We start from the raw sequence: 18,270 nt of genomic DNA, 5'->3' as shown, positions 1-18,270 counted from the left end.
TTCATCAGGATTTTAAAATATAAAGCTTTGTCCCAAAAGCTCAAACCTAAAAACTCACTCTTTTCTACAGAATAAACATTTCTGTTTTTATCATTTCTAATAACTGAATAATTAGAAATGGAATCAAGAAGTGTTTGTCTGGAAGAGTAGTCTTAATTTTTACCACTCACTTGTTCTCTGACACCATAGCTAAATTATTTTCAGATCCTTCCTTTCCAATATTAAGTGTTAAGATTTAAATAAATGGACTTTCCTTTATAGACACTCAGAAATTTGATTTTCAAAGAAAAACAATAAAAATAAAAGTTTTCTAGTAAGAAATTTTAGTATTTAAATCAGAAAGCTGTTCATAGTTTTAATTTTAGCTTCAGAATTTGTTCATGTGTAGTCAAGGACATTCTTAAGTGACTATATGGATGTCTGAGTTTGATGAGATTCACCTAAACCAAAAAGCAGTTTATAATATAATTCAAGAATCTCAAATAGACATTCCAGAGTGATATAGTGGATGGACAAGATTATTCTAAGTAAATTCATATTGGCATCCTGGATTTAAGAACTTCATAAAACTATTCATACAGTAGGATAGAGCTGAAGACAGCAAACTTGACTCTGACCTAATTCCATACTGAGGTGTTTCTCTAGGGGGAGTGCTGGTGGTGGGGGAGGGGTCGGGGACACATTCAGTGACACTCAGGACTTACTCTTGGCTCTGTGTTCAGGAACCTCTCTAGACCACCCGTGGGGATCATATATGGTACTGAAAGGTGAACCAGAGTTGAGCATGTATAGGGAAAGCACCTTAACCCCTACTCTCTTTCTCTTTCTCTCTCACTCTCTCACCCCTCCTCTTTTCGCTTTTGTAAATATAGTTTTATTGTAGAACAACTATGTGCATTCATTTATTTGTTGTCTGTGGCTGCTTTTGCTTAGACGCAAATTAACTCACTCACATTTGAGACTGTATAGCTCACAAAGTATAAAATATGTGACTAATGATCCATTAAAGCAAAAGCTACTTAGGTATAAGAAATTAAGTTTTGAGTATATATTGGAAAGGAGAAAAAGTAAAAAATTTAAAAAATATTATTCAATGTGTATTTCAGAAATCAATGAAATTGTATTCAGTCTATTATAAAAATAGATAATGGCAGTTGTGGATAATTGAAAGACTATTTATTAAACTAAGGATCTAAGACCCATTGTATCATGTTTAATAAAGATAAAAATCTTAGTATGGAATGGCTATGAGGGTATGGGTCAGATCCTCTAAATTTTCTTCCAGCAAGATAGAGGGAAAATGAGAAAAAATTAATTGCCAGCAAACTATACTAGATATAATGTACAGTAGAAAGGAGACGTGATAGACATGCATAATAATTCTTGTGAAGCTCTCTTACTTTGGAAAGAAATAGTTGTCAATGCCTCTGCATTTTCTCGACAGATTATTCCATGCTACACAATGGTAGCATTTGTTTTTGGTCTGTGGACCTAAGATATTTAGTACAGATGGACCTTTTTTCAGTACGGGTAATAATAAGGTGGTCAGTCATGCAACTCAAAGATCGAATTTAAAGTTAAAACTAAAGAAGAATTCCCAGAACTATAGCATTTCATTTTATATAAAAACTCCCCATCAGCCAGGCTTGTTTCCTTGTCATAGGTCCCCAAATGAGAATACATGGTTGACAGGAAAGATACAAACAAGTAAAGGGAGTCTCATTCCATAGAAAAGGAGCCAATAGAAACACTAGACTAGACCTATTAGATGGCTTAAAAGAATAGGGCGAGAAAACCAACAACATATCAGCATATGATCTCTGTCATCTCCTTAAAAAGTCACACATTCAAGTCTAGTTCAACGTGAGGTCATGGGACCTTATTACCTATTGTCATAGAAATTATAGTTTGTTTTGAAATACATAGGTGACTCACTTAAAATATTAAATATAGAATGTCATAGTTAATTTCTAGCAATGATAAAATTATTTTTAAATTAATTTTATCCTTGCACTTGTCATTTGGAGCGGAAGATGGTGACTCCACTGATTTGAAGTGTTCAAAGTTTAAGGAGAGTCACAATTATCAAATGTGTTGCCAGATGAAGAAACTGAGGATCTGAGACTCATTTCCAGAGATAAACACTAAATAGAATGATGGCTCAGAACAGAAGAAAACATATATGATAAACCTAGCATAGATCTTTCATGAAATGCTAATCTCATTTTTCTATTTGGAGAAATTTTTAGTTTCCTCATTGTGTGTGTTCCTCATTCCCCAAAAACGAAAATGAAGTGGCTTTGGTTTAAAATTATTAGGCTTTCAAGGTAGTAACATCAAAGCATTGAATCAAGTATGAGTAGCACTGTAGCACTGTCCTCCCATTGTTCATCAATTTGCTCGAGCAGGCACCAGTAATGTCTCCATTGTGAGACTTGTTTTGGGTTTATAGAACACACCATGGGGAGCTTGCCAGGCTCTGCCATGCGGGTGGGATATCCTCGGTAGCTTGTCAGGCTCTCCAAGAGTGATAGAGAAATCAAAACCAGGTCGGTCGCATGCAAGGCAAACGCCCTACCCGCTGTGCTATCGCTCCAGCTGGCAAGTATGAGTAAAAGGAGGAATATTTTATTTTAAAAAGGTGCCACGCATAGTCAGAATCATAGAGTTATAAAGAAATCTGGTGGCACTACAGGGTTGGGGGAAAGGCACAAAGTTTGTGTTTACTTTTGCTTTTGTTTTGGACTCACACATCAGCAGCCAGGGCTAAGGGAACCATATTCGATGCAGGGAATCTCACTCATTATCAGCTGCATGCAAACCCAAGCACGTTACCCCTCTACTATCTCTCCGATCCAAGGATGGGGTTGTTGATAAAGAATCTTGACAATGGATGGTTGTGACAGGTTGCATAGCATTGCAAATGTATTTTCTGCCAATAAATTGTATGCGTGAAAGTTATTGAGATATTGATAATTTATAATGTTAAGTCCCTTTTAGCACAATAATCAAAAAAGCCAGTGTGGGGTCTTTATAGCTGATGGGAGGTTATGCCCAAGAAAGCTGGCTCAGATCTGCAGCCTGCTAGAGAGATGCTGGTAAGTTTTTATATCTGGGAATACCAGAGGCCTGTTTGTGGTATAAGGACCACTAAGACTGAAGCCAGGTTTGTGAGCAGATTGTATTTTTACCTACCCAGACAGGTTTAGCCCTCTTATTAAGCCACCTGTTTTGTTCAGGTGTACGTCCCTTGGGCAGAGCTGAACACTGCCTAGCCTATGAAAACAGAGTGGTACTCGGAGTATTCCCATCGCTGGTGATGAGGTGAGTCCCAAATTCCTCATCTTTAGTTTATCTCCCCAGAATGCTAGAAAACACATGTAATTATGGTCCAGGATTAGTCCTGGAAATTTCCAAACTTCCCCAAAGTCAACTCCAATATTGACGTGAGATACCAACTATAAGAACTATTATATTTGCTTGCATTAGTCTACTTTTCCGCTACTTTCTGGTGAATTATTGCTCTCCCCGCCATGCGCACATTGCTTATTATCGATGTCTCAGGGGGGTTCTCAAGATTAATTAGTAGCCCCCTGTGCATTCTCAGTGACAACCTCTGCAGTTCATCACTGGGGAATAGAGTCCATTACTTTGCTTTACAAAGTCCAGATGAAAATGTTTCACATTTCAATGCAAGTATTAAAGTGATAGGCTACACACATCAATTAAATTGTCCGGCAAATTGGGTCACTGCAGATATAAAAATTTCGTATCTACTAAACATGATATCAGCAAATTTCATAATTTGAATAGCTTTTATCTTACTTAATATTTTTGCAAGATTTGTTTTCATCTATTTATAACCTAGTCTTTATTTCTATACAGATTTGCATAATGATATATAAAATGAGTTTCTATACAAGTCATATATTTATCAGAGCACAGTTACCTATATCAAATAAATTCCTTTCGGGGTTGGAGTGATAGCACAGCAGGTAGGGTATTTGCCTTGCACATGACTGACCCGGGTTTGATTCCCAGCATCCCATATGGTTCCCTGAGCACCACCAGGAATAACCTCTGTGCATCACTGGGTGTGACCTAAAAATCAAAAAAAAAAAAACCAAATAGATTCCTTTCATTCTATAATTCCTGATTTATTTGAAAAATTTCCTGATTTATTAACTTCGGTTAATTTTTTTATAAATTTATTTATTGAATCACTGTGAGAACAGTTACAAAGCTTTTGTGTTTAAGACTCGGTAATACAATGATCAAACACCCATCCCTTCACCAGTTTATATTTTCCACCACCAAAACCCCCAGTATACTCCCCATCCCACCCCTACTCCTACCTGTGTGGCAGATAATTTCCACATTACTCTCTCTCTCTACTTTGATACATTCAATATTTCAACACCAGTACCACCATTATTATTTGGAATTTTCCCCCAATGCTCAGACCTGCTGAAGAGACAATATTAGACCATTTGTTTTCTATTGCTAATTATGAATAACATATAATGTCTCTCTCAATGCCATGTGATCTTGGAATTCTAAAATTTTAATAATAATTAGATCTGGAGAGATTAATGCCAAGAGCTGCTCGGTTCTGAGATTTCGAGATTCGTTTTTGTGTCTCTGGGATCATGACTGTTAAGAAGCAGAATAAGTAGCCAGAGGGGCCGTTTGAGGGCAGCATCTTGGGGTCTCTTTGGGGTGGGGGAGGAGAAGGACCCGGTTCATTCCTATTCCTTGAGGCCCCGTGTCTCGTTATTGCTGGTCTGTACCTGTGTTGTTCAGTGAACTCTGGAAGATGGTAGTCGCCAAGCTTCCCAGGGAACAGCCAGAGGGACAACACTTTTTCCCATCTGGGGTGGCCTGCCACAGGGGGCCTCATGCAAAGTCCGGAGGCATTTCTGCCAAAAGCCGTTCGGTTCCAAGATTCATTTGTGTGTCTCTGGGATCATGACCATTAAGGAACTTAATAAGTAGCCAGAGGGGTGGTTTGTGAGCAGCATCTTGTGGTCTCTAACTTAGGTTAATTTTGTAACTAAAGGTATTCTCTCTATATGGTTTTATACCAAGTGCTACCAAGGATTTCATCACAAATAAAGAGTTTCTTTATAGCATACATTTCATACAAGTGCAAAGTTAGAGTTGACATCTTATGGATGTTATCTAACAAAGCATGCGGTCACAAAGTGGGTGACAGTCTCCTATCACTAGGCTGAACAGAACCTTTCAGGGAAAAGATGGCACATAGGTTGGGCAGAAGTGTTGTCAGCTGAAATCAAAGTATAATTCAACAAGTACTGAATAAAAATGTCATTGAGAGTACAGAGGAATCTGGGCCTGAGAGAGGATGCAGAGGCTAATGCCCGGTTTGATCCCTCCCACTGCATCCCGACCTCCTGAGCCCTGCCAGGAGTGATCCCTGAGCAAACAGAACCTAGGGTGAGGCCTGAGCACAGCAGGGCTTGGCCCAACAAAGAAAAGCAAACAAAAATGACAACATGCAGCACACCGACGAACCTGTAAATCAACGGTACTACTGGGCACAACTGGATGCGAGAATTAATGAAGATGATGGATGTCAAAAGAAGCAGGGATTGCCCATGACATTCTTCAAAGAAATGGAGCAAACACTCTTGAAATTTATATGGAACAATAAGCCCCCACGAATAGCTAAAGCAATTCTTGGGAAAAAGAAAATGGGAGGAATCAACCTCCCGAACTTCAAACTGTACTACAAAGCAGTAATAATTAAAACAGCATGGTACTGGAACAAAGGCAGAACTGCAGACCAATGGAACAGGGTTGAATACACTGACATCTCTCCTCAATCATATGCTCATCTAATCTTTGATAAAGGTGCAAGTAATGTGAAGTGGAGTAAGGAAAGCCTCTTTAATAAATTGTGTTGGCATCACTGGACGGCTACATGCAAAAAAATAGGCTCAGAACTCTGCCTAACACCATGTACAAAAGTAAGATCAAAATGGATTAAAGACCTCAACATCAGACCAGAAACCATAAGGTACATTGAAGATAAAGTTGGCAAAACCCTCCATGACATTGAAGCTAATGGTATCTTCAAAGATGCCACGCCACTGGCCGAGCAAGTGAAAACAGAGATAGATAAATGGGACTATCTTAAACTAAGAAGCTTCTGCACCTCCAAAGAAACAGTGACCAAAATACAAAGACAGTCTACAGAATGGGAAAGGATATTCGCCGAATACACATCTGACAAGGGGTTGATATCCAGGATATACAGAATACTGGTTAAACTCCACAAGAAGAAAACATCCAACCCCATCCAAAAATGGGGCAATGAAATGAACAGAAACTTTCTCAAAGAAGAAATCCGAATGGCAAAAAAGCACATGAGAAAATGCTCTACATCATTAATCATCAGGGAGATGCAGATCAAAACCACAATGAGATACCATCTCACACCTCAGAGACTGGCCCACATTCAAAAGAACAAAAGCAACCGATGCTGGCGTGGATGTGGCGAGAAAGGGACACTCCTTCACTGTTGGTGGGAATGTCCACTGGTTCAGCCCTTCTGGAAAACAGTATGGACAATTCTCAAAAAATTAGAAATTGAGCTCCCATTTGACCCAGCAATACCACTCCTGGGAATATATCCCAGAGAGGCAAAAATGTATAGTCGAAGTGACATCTGCACTTGTTTGTTCATTGCAGCACTCTTTACAATAGCCAGAAACTGGAAGAAACCTGAATGCCCAAGAACAGATGACTGGTTAAAGAAACTTTGGTACATCTACACAATGGAGTACTATGTAGCTCTTAGAAAAGATGAAGTCATGAAATTTACATACAAGTGGTACAATATGGAAAGTATCATGCTAAGCGAAATGAGTCAGAAAGAGAGGGATAGACATAGAAAGATTGCATTCATCTGGGGGATATAAAGTAACAAAGTATGAGATTAATACCCAAGAATAGCTGAGATCAGCACCAGGAGGATTACTCCACAACTTAGAGGCCAGCCGGGTATCCTAGAGGAAAGGGCAGTTCAGATAGAGAAGGGAGCACCAAATAAAGGGTGTTTGGAGGATCCTCCCAGGAGGGGAGATGCATGTCGAAAGTAGACTATGGACTGAACATGTTTGCCACTCAATGCCTCTTTTGCAGACCACAACACCCAAAAGGAGAGAGAGAACACAGGGGATTTCCCTGCCACAGAGACAGGGGGGATGGGGGGATGGGGGTGGGAGGGATATTATCCATGGTGGTGGAAAATGGGCACTGGTGGAGGGATGGGTATCTGATCATTGTATAATTGAAACCAAAGCACAAAAAATTGTAAATCTACAACTTTAAAATAAATAAAATAAAATAAAGGGGGAAAAAAAAAGAAGCAGGGATTGGTTATATTTTTATTAGGCCCCTCAAAACCGGTCTGAGTGTTTTATATTTAATTCATTGCCATTCGGGAGCTACAAAACAATTTAAGTTGTAAATGCTCATTAGCATCCTTCTGATCAGGAAATTAATTTGTCAGTGTGAAGAATAGTTTGAGCCATGGACGCACAGGTGGCACCAGATCCCCGTTATTGTACAGAAAATATAAAACTTATAGGAGGAGTTGACAGTTGGTTGCATTTGAAGTACAGTTTTGAGTAATCTACTTAACTAGGGAAATGAATGATCATGTTATTAATTGAACTAGGGAAGGTTGGAGTAAAAGCTGGATTATGAAAAGAATAAGATTAGTTCTGGTCTGGAGTGATAGCACAGCAGGTAGGGCGTTTGCCTTGTACGTGGCCTACCTGGGTTTGATTCCTCTGTTCTCTTGGAGAGCCTGACAAGCTACCAAGAGTATGCCGCCCTTATGGCAGAGCCTGGCAAGCTCTGCGTGGTATACTCAATATGCCAGAAACAGTAACAACATCTCTCAAAATGGAGACGTTACTGGCACCCGCTCGAGCAAATCGATGAACTATGGGAAGGCAGTGCTACAAAGATTAATTCTATTCATACATTTAACAGATTAAGAGAACTCCTTGAGTTTTCAGAGTGCTAAAATTTCCTGTACCTGCATGATTCAGTGAAAAGTAACTGGGCAGTACACTACGATCTATCAAATGTGATATGCTGCTTTAAGTACTGGGGAAATTAGTTACCAACACAGACACAAAAATCCTTCCACTCTTGGAGTTCATGTTTGTGTGTATGTGTGTACGCATGCATGTGTGTGTACGTGTTAGGTGTGGGGTGAGCAAAGGACCCTGCAAAAGAGTGGTCTCTGAAATAAAAGGAAAACCCAGGGAAATGCTGAACTGGAAGAAAAGTTAATGCATTATTTTCAGAGAAGAGTGGGACAAGAAAAGTCAATGAATTGTTTTCAGAGGAGAGTGGGACAAGAGATGCTGTGGGCTTGAGAGATGGTAGGTCCTGGTTACTTTCAAGATCTGATTTTAAGGAAAGGGTGAGGATAAACTATCACCAAATGAAAAAGAAAGAAGGGATTTGTATAGATAACTAAACAATATGTTGTAGGAGATTGATTTAAAAAAGGGTAGAGTTGCAAACTGTTGGTTTGTCTTTCTTGTAGTACCTAGATTGCAGGCTATTTGCATGTTAATTGGAGTCTATTAAAATAATGAATTTGAGAATGAATTTTAAAAATGAATTGTAGAGCGATGCATTTGAGTATGTGAAGGACAATGATGCATAACTTACCAGTTGAAGATTAGCTCTTTGATAGAAAGTTAATTAGTTCATTTCACATGATTGGGGAAAGCAGCGCTTTGGGGGTCCTTGTATAAACATTGGTAGATTTAATATATTTAAAATCATACAGAAATTATGTTCTTAGGTCTTCAGATCCACTAATTCCAAAGAAATATAAATCAAAGAAATTAGCTAAGAATGAGGAGTTTTTGGTATAACTTCTATCAATAATTTTATAATTAACATAAAATAAAAAGTATATAATATTATGTCATGTTATGAATTTTGGCATCATATGCATTTGTAGCATTAGATGTGCAGGATTCCTTAGTGATTTTTGTCTCATGTGAATTAAGATAAAGTTTTTATACCTCATTTGTCCATCCGTAGTTGGGAATTAGTTGAATGCATTTTAGTACATGACACTGCAGAGTACTAGGTAACTATTAGAACATAGCTTTAAATCAAATCTATGTTTGTTTTTTTTTTTGTTTTTGAAGGTTATTGGGTTTTTTTTGGGGGGGGTCACACCCAGCAGGTTTACTCCTGAATCTGAAGTCAGACACCATTCCTGGTGGGGTTGTAAGACCAGATGAGGGGCCAGGGATTTAACCAGGTCAGTCCCGTGAAAGCTGGATGCCTTGTCTACTGTAGTGTAGCTCTGACTCATGTATTTTCAATGTATCTTAGGCAAGTGAGGAACAAAACTGTCACCAATGTTTAAATTTCCAATTTTAAAACAAAGTGAAGCATGTGCCTTGTGCGTATTTTAATAGATTGTATTACTACGAAAATGATATTTTTGATCACTTGATCACTTGACTTCCCGTTAGTCGTCGATTTGCTTGAGCAGGCGCCAGTAATGCCCCCATTTGTCCCTGTCGCGTGCTAGTGTAGCACAATGGCGTCTGTTTGCTCTAGGGCCTCAAACCGATCGTTCACGATCTTGATGAAGATGTCTGACCATCTGGTAGGTGGGCGGCCACGCGGTCTTTTGACATCCCGTGGAATCCAGTCGGTAACAGCTCTAGTCCAGTGGTCATCTTTAAATCTCATTACGTGACCAGCCCATCTGCTTTTTGACACCTTGGCAAACGAGACAGCGTCCCTGATTCTTGATCATCAACGGAGGTCAGAACTCTGGATTCTTTCTCTCATTTGAGTAAAACGTGATATTCCAAGCATAGCTCTTTCAATTCCTCTTTGGGAGACCCGAATAGCGTTCTCATCCTGTTTTCGTAGGGCTTAGGTCTCTGAGGCATATGTTAATGCAGGAAGAACAGTGGAATCAAAGAGATGTGCCCAGAGCCGGAGGTTCTTCGTCCTCTTAGCTATTTCTTCAATGCTCTTGAAGGCGTTCCAAGCCGCTTTCTTCCTCCTGCACAGCTTGGATGCCAGGTCATTTGTCATGTTGACTTCTCGACCTAGGTACACATATTTTTAAAGATGCAAATATAAAATTTTTTAAAGATGCAAATACAAAATTTATTTCGTTTTTGGAGTGAGAATGAAAGGGTGGTAGAAAGTTAGGGGGACTTGATTTTTACAGTTTTTTTATTTTTTTTTTCACTCGAGTGAACAGCTTATATATGACAGACAATAGGCAGATTGGACGATAGTTGCCAATGTTGTGGATGTTCAGTATGTCGTGCCTTCTTGTACTGTAGTACAGTTCTGCTGGTTTTCCATTGGGATGGAATCTTGCATTCAGACAGGTATCATGTGAAGAGCCAAGCCAGTGTATTGATGAGAACTGATGGCAGGTTGTCTGGGCCGGGTGCTGTTCATTTCTTTACCAACGAAATTGTGTTTTGGATTTAAGATTTCAGAAGGGAGAACATTGGGAATGGCATATACATCCTGTGGAATTAGGTATGTCGGCAGGTGGACGTGGCTATCAAAGAAATCTGTGTAGATGTCATGGATAATCTTCTCCATTGCCCTTCTGGAAGATGTGATAGATCCATCAGGACATAGGAGAGCAGTCATTTTGGTCTTATAGTTGGCGAAGGACAGGAGGGCATTACGAATGCTTTTCCCGGCCTCTGCCACATCTACCAGCACTTCTGTTCTTCTCTCTTTGAGGTCTTCCTTGATCGCATCTCTGCACTGCTTTGTGAGCTCGGATGTTCGCTTGTGGTTTCCTGAGTCATGCGCCAAACCACGTTGGTGAATAAGCTCAAGAGTTTTTGAAGTCAGACTTTTTTTGTGGCTATCTTTCTCTTGGTGTTCCTCGCACAATCATGGAGGTGCTGAACCAGTCGACCGTATTCCTCGTCAATGTTGTCAACAACAGCATCTTCCCATGTTGCAGCAATAGTGCCAAAGAGCTCCCAGTTGGTGGTCATTCTGGGAGTTCTCTTCTTAAACTTTGCAGCCCTTTCTCCCCGCTCTGGGAAGTAGAATTTTGCATGAAGGAGACGGTGGTTCGATCCCATTTAGAATTTCCAGGAGAACAGCGACATTGGTCAGGCAAAACCGTTGATTGAATATGATGTGGTCTATTTCGTTGTGGAACCGTCCACCAGGAGACTTCCATGTCCAACGTTTAGATTTGGCCTTCTGGAACTGTGAGTTACCATGGATGGTCTTGGCTGACATGATGAACTCAGACAGTCTCTCACCCTGTTCGTTCCAGTCTAGGCCATGGGTTCCAATGTGGAGTTCTTTGGCTGATCTTCTCGGTCCTATCTTGGCATTAAAATCACCGACAATGATCTTGTAGAAGGTGTGGTCTTCTTTATAGAACTTCTCCAGCTCCATGTAGAACTTCTCAATTTCTTCTTCATCACAATTGGATGTTGGTGCATAGACAATGAAGATAGAAACTGCTGGCAATGAGCCACATCTATTCAAGTGTAATTGTCTGATTCGGGTTGTTAGGCATTCAAATGAATCAATGCTCATGGCTAAGTTCATGTTGACAAGGATATCGACACCAATGCCTCTTTTGTCGCATGTTCAGAACTCTATTTGGGTCTCCGGGAAAAGGAATTGAAAGAGCTATGCTTGGAGTATCACGTTTCACGCAAATGAGAGAAAGAATACGGAGTTCGACCTCCATCGATGGTCAAGAATCAGGGATAACAAAAGGGAATGCCCTGCCACAGAGGTAGGGTGGGATGGGGGGAATGTGGGGTGGGAGGGGTACTGGGATCAGTGGTGGTGGAGAATGGGCACTGGTGGAGGGATGGGTATTCGATCATTGTATAACTGAAACCCAAGCACAAAACTTTGTATGTCTACAACTGTACCTCATGGTTTTTCACTAATAAAAAATTAAGAAAAATAAAGAATCAGGGATGCTGTCTCATTTGCCAAGGCGTCGGAAATCAGATGGGCTGGATGCATAATGAGATTTGGTGACAACCGCTGGACTAAAGCCATTACCAACTGGATTCCACAGGACGTCAAAAGACCTCATGGCCGCCCACCTATAAGATAGTCTTTTCATCAAGACCCTGAATGATCTGTTTGAGGCTCTTCATTTTCTAGAATGAACAGATGCCATTGGGCTACACTAGTACAAGACAGGGACGAATGGAGACGTTACTGGCGCCTGCTTGAGCAAGTCGATGATTAACGGGAAGTCAAGTGATCAAGTGATCAAGTTTTCGAATTTATGGGATGTAAAGTAACTAGGATTATAGAAAGAACTAATGGTCCTTGGGGTAGCTGAAAGGTCTCCCTATCTCTTGCAAAAAGTTGAGACAGGAAGACTTACTTGGCCTCTATTATATTAGATACTTTCCCTTTTCACATATTCCAACTCCTTCTTGACTCGCAAGCTCAAGTGCTGTTTATGCCTTTTCTCACAAACAATAGCAAGTGAAAAAGAAGAAAGGATTTGGGAAGATATTATCTACAAAGAACTTTGGTTTAGAAACCACGTTTTTTACAGTGATAGAATTATTTCCATTTAAGAAATATTTGAAATTCTGCATGAATCATCAACGGATTGTTTCTACTTTTTAGATTTTATGATTTAATTTCAACACCCTAGTCATGGAAAATAAAAAACTGCATCCTTTCCTGAATGTGGTGTATCTGTACCACAAATTAATGAAAATTGGTGATTCTGACTGCCAGACCATAACAGTGCCTCAATGCCTGTAATTGCTTTGAGCTGACACATATGCACATGTTCTGCATCCATGTTATAGAGTTTAGCCTTGACGTTCCTTCATCCCATGCAATATTTGTTAAATAAAAGGGAAAAAGAAGCAGACATGCTTCACCCAGATGTGATATTTAGTAGCTTGCAAATTCTTTTCACCATGGTTTTCCTGACTTAGGGGAATATGGAATTAGAGCTGGCATTCTGCATCCAATTTAAATTGATGATTGCTGGTGACTTATTATCCTAATTTCTAATCAGCATATTACCATCGATCCACTGTGCAGAACAAGAGTTCTGCAATTTATTCCAATAGAATCCTATAGTCTCCATGTCATGTTCACAAATTCTCCACTTAATTATTTCTGATGTGAGCCACTTTCAATTTTTATGCATGTTAAAATAGTTAGAGAAAAAATAATAAAATTAGTTGTAAAGTTTCATTAGAAAATAAGATCACATTCTATGCCTTTATCTGATTCATTTGTGGAAAACAAGGTGCACTGATTTTATCAGTGGCATTCATTGCTGTCTTTCAAGCCTAAGTGCCAGGTAACAACAGAACTCTTTGTCTGGTTCTGTTCTTTCCACCTTCCTTTTTAAAAGCATTTTTCATAGAATTTAATATAAGAAGTTTGGGGTGACCATTTTCATACGTTTAAAAGTAGAGGCTTCCAGATCTGGGGGAAGTTGAATGAGCTGGAGCACACGCTTGCCTGCAGGAAGTCTGAGTACAATTCTTGGCACCATGTGGTTCTTCAGCACCATCAAGAACAACCCCCAAGGGAGTAGCTCCTGAGCACCAATGGGTATTACCCCCCCCAAACTTTTTATTTATTTATTTATTTGTTTGTTTATTTATTATTAGTGAAACACCATGAGGTACAGTTGTAGACTTACAGATTTTTGTGCTTGGGTTTCAGTTATACAATGATTGCGTACCTATCCCTCCACCAGTGCCCATTCCCCACCTCCAATGCTTTCGGAATCCCTCCCATCCCCCATCCCCATACCACCCCACCCCTGTGGCAGGTATTCGCTTTTGTTCTCTCTCTCTCTCCTTTTGGGTGCTGTGGTTTGCAAAAGAGGCATTGAGTGGCAATATGTTTGGTCTATAGTCTATTTTCAGAGATTCATGCTGAAAATAGACTATAGTCCACCTTCCTTTTCCCCCCCTGCCGTCCCTCTTCACTTTCTTTTGTTTCCATCCTCTTCCAAATCACAAAACACAGAGAGAACCTCTGTGTAAGACATTGAGGCAGCTGTTTCTAGGCAGAGAACGATCTAGAGTAGAGAATAATTATCTAAAATAGAGAATAATGATCTAAACAAAAAGCATTGATTTTCAAACGTGGAACAGGGGAATTTGACAATCTGAAAAGTCCTAAAATAAGCATTTTCATGTTGTAAATTTTTATTGCTCAGTAGTTTTTAACACATAAAAATTGGTATGTTTAGCTTTACTGTAGGTCATCACGACTTTCTCTTTAAATGTACCTATGATTGATCTTTTCTTTAAAAAATTTTTTATTAGTGAATCACCATGAGGTACAGTTACATACTTACATATTTTCATGCTTGTGTTTCAGTCATACAATGCTCGAGTACCCATCCCTCCACCAGTGCCCACCCTCTACCACCAACGAACCCAGCATCTCTCCCATCCCCCCACCCCCCCTCAACCCTCCACCCCCTGCCTCTGTGGGGCAGGGCATTCCCTTCATTCCCTTTTGTTCTTTCTCTCCCTTTGGGTGTTGTGGTTTGCAATAGGGCTATTGAGTGGCCAGTGTGTTCAATCTATAGTTTACTTTCAGCACGCATCTCCCATCCATAGCAGGTTCTCCAACCAGACTTTACTTGGTGTTCCCTTCTCTCTCTGGAGCTGCCCTTTCCCCCAGCATGTGAGGTTGGCTTCCTAGCCGTGGAGCAAACCTCCTGGTACTTATATCTACTTATATCTACTATTCTTGGGTGTTAGTCTCCCATTCTGTTACTTTATATTCCACAGATCAGTGCAATCTTTCTATGTCATGACAGAAACATCTTAAGGTTTTCTTAAGGCCTCATATTGTTGTGAGATTCAAATGAGATACCAGATATGAGAACTTTTCAAAGGTTTTTACTGGGACTGGAATGATAGCAGAGAGGGTAGGGCATTCGCCTTGCATATGGCCAACCCGGGTTCGATTCCAAGAATCCCATACGGTCCCCTGAGCACTGCCAGGAGTAATTCCTGAGTGCATGAACCAGGAGTAACCCCTGTGCAATGCCAGGTATGATCCTAAAACCGAAAAAAAAAACCCAAAATCAAAAATTTTTTTCCCTGGACCTGAGCTATAGCACAGCAGGTAGAGCACTTGCCCTACACACTGCCAATCCAGGTACGATCCCTGGCATCCCAAATGGTCCCCTGCGTACCACCACTAGTAATTCCTGCGTGAAGAGCCAGGAGCAACCCCTGAGCATTGCCAGGGGTAGCCCCCACACACAAACGAGTTTTTTTCCTCTTCTTTACCTTTCGCTTCTGTCTGTTGTGATGAGAGTGGCTGAACTCTCTTGGCTGCAGTACACACACTTGACTGAAAAACTGGATGGGAGAAACACAGTTTTTAGTTGTGCTGCTTGCACACACCTGACCACAGAGGGCTGAAAGTCACACTCTCTGTGCTCAGGCATCACTCCATCTTTATATACATAAAGGCACACACACACGTATATGTGTGACATGCATACACATGTCATAGTCAAATGGTTGATTCTTTCTTTGCATAGATCATGTTGAAAAAGCCCCATTTCTATGCATGCCGTCTTTTATAAAGTGGCACATATAAAAATAAGTCACACCCCCGCGAGCGGCTCTCCAGCACAGCCACGGCCCCAGAAGCACAAGGACTTAATGCAGAACCCGACAGCTTGGAGCAGAAAAGTGAACGGACTATGCGTTAATCCAGGCCATCATGTCTGTCCAGAGGGGAAAGGGTGTTGCCCCATTCGCCTTCTCCTCTCTGGAAAGAAAGATGGCGGCCGCATGGGAGCCTTGTGGACAGCAGGTATGAGCCGGGGGTGTGGGGGCGACTAAAACCTCATGGGAAGGGGGCATTTCGGTCCGCCCTTCACGCCCTACCGAGGCCACCAGTTGCCCCCCACTAGCGGCTCTCCAGCACGGCCACGACTCCAGAGCACAGAAACCAATTTCTTAACTATCTGACTTTCAGTAGAAATACTTCCAGGGTCAATAAGTAAAATAGCAGAAATCCAAAACCAACATTTAATTCTTGAACCCAGCTGTAGAAAGCAAATCACTTCACAATGCTTTTTCAGCATGTCTGATTTGGGGGGGGGGTAAACTCTAAATAATAGTGGTGAATCTTTTATTGAAACAATGAATCTAATCAAAGCAGATAGAGTGTTAACTAGAATTCATCTGCCTCACAGGGACTGGGAGGGGTGGGGGGTGGGGTTTTATTGGGGTTCTTCATGGTAAAAAATAAGTATTGGTAAAGGGAAATGTGTTTGATATTTGCATGACTGAGACCTAAACCTGAAAGCTTTGTAACCTTTCCCAATAAATAAATAAATAAATAAATAAAAGTCACACTTGGAATCATAAATAAATTTCATTATGCAAATTTAATATAAGCATAAGTCATATTTATAAATACAATTTATAAATATGTGTGTTTTGATATGACTATACTTATAAATAGATAAATATAGTACTGTAGCACTGTCCACCCATTGTTCATCGATTTGCTCGAGAGAGCAGTAACGTCTCACAACAAATTGTGAGACTTGTTGTTACTGTTTTTCTTTTTGGCATATCGAATACATCATGGGTAGCTTGCCAGGCTTTGCTATGCGGGCAAGATCCTCTCAGTAGCTTGCCGGTCTCTCTGAGACGGGCGGAGGAATCAGACCTGGGTCGGCCACATGCAAGGCAAACACCCTGCCTATTGTGCTATCACTCCAGCTCTAGATAAATATGTAGATAAAAATAATTATCAAGCTTTATTTGACTAGATATGTGAATAAAACAATCTAGATACAGTAACTGAAGGATATGGCTACATAATAGAGGACATAAACCATCTTTTGATGCAAAAATATGTAATATAATATCTCTAAATTCAAAATTATTTTGACACTATAATTATAGTAGCTTGCAGTTTGTAGCATGTTTTGGAGTTAACAAATTTCAATTTAATAAAATTTATTAACTTAAAGTTATTGATAACTTTAATTCCTTTGTATAGAGCTCAAATAACATGTCAATTCTCAGATACTTCTGTTAGCTTTTGATTTTGTCATTGTAATCTTTTGAATTATATCAAATAATAGTTTAATGTTCTTAGTTAAGTGATTTTGTAGGTAAATTTAACATGAATCTTATGGTTCTTTTCTATGTATCATATGTCTTATAAGGAATCAAATAATTAATGAAATATTAATCCTATAAATCTGTACTCTCGAATCACTAAAATACGAAGCATGATTATCCATTTCTTCTGAAACTCCATTGATGGATGACTGTAATAAATTGAATATGAAGTTAGTGTAAAGGACTTACATGCTTTAATTCCTGCTTACTCTGGCTGGGTTGCATGATGAACAACGGTCATTAATTTCGTTATCATGCCTACTTATGTTAACTGTTCTTGTTATCAATAATTGCATTAGTTTATTATTTAATTATTACTTAATTATTCATGAAATTGAATTAGATAGCTCTAAGCAATAAGTACAGGTGAAACTGTTTTAACAAAGTAAACCAAATATTTTGGAATGATTTGGTGATACAGTTGAATTATGTGCAGAAAAACAATTATAAATATAAAATTATTGACAAGTGAATAAACAGATATAAAATGAATAATCTGTGAACTCTGTAAAGTAGTTCTTCACTTTAAAGTAATTACTGCTGAGTATAAAATAATGTATTTCTCATTTTTGAAATTTAAGATATTGAAAATATTTTTTATTTGTCTCTTTTAATATTTAAGTATTATGGTGGTAAGTTAATATATTGAAAGGATTTGAGTAATTTAAGAATATATTTAAGATCATTTTATATAAATCCTGAATTATTTCTAAATCAAAAGCAAAATAAATGTAATTTTATTGTGTACAAATGCAATTATGACCAAATATTCTCCTTCCTCAATGTCACTAAAATTGAATTTTCAAATGGCTTAAGATGTTCTAAGTTATTGTTACATGGTCTAGTTTCAAGTGTATTTGTATGTATGTATTTTGGAATTAAGAAGTTTCCTTTCATAAATCACTGAAGAATAATATTAATAAAAATGGAATTTTAGTTTTCTACATGGTTAATGGGGGAAAGAAGTGCAGTTGTATCACTTATTCAGTGTTTCTACAAAATAGCTTCACAGTGCAGAAGTGCTGTGGTATAAGAAAATATCAGTACTTTTTAATATAAAGAATAA

The 18,270-nt window shown here is 39.2% G+C and overlaps 1 protein-coding gene across 1 annotated transcript in view; it reads left to right on the top strand.

Moving 5' to 3' along the window:
* Positions 1–18,270, top strand: part of CFAP299 (cilia and flagella associated protein 299) — a 542,370-nt gene that overhangs the window by 248,996 nt on the left and 275,104 nt on the right. The window lies entirely within an intron of this gene.

Source organism: Sorex fumeus, unplaced genomic scaffold (genome assembly GCF_029834395.1).
Source record: "Sorex fumeus unplaced genomic scaffold, SorFum_2.1 ptg000013l, whole genome shotgun sequence".
NCBI lineage: Eukaryota > Metazoa > Chordata > Mammalia > Eulipotyphla > Soricidae > Sorex > Sorex fumeus.
Note: the sequence above shows the minus strand (reverse complement) of the source record. Positions and strands in the feature narration are given on the sequence as shown.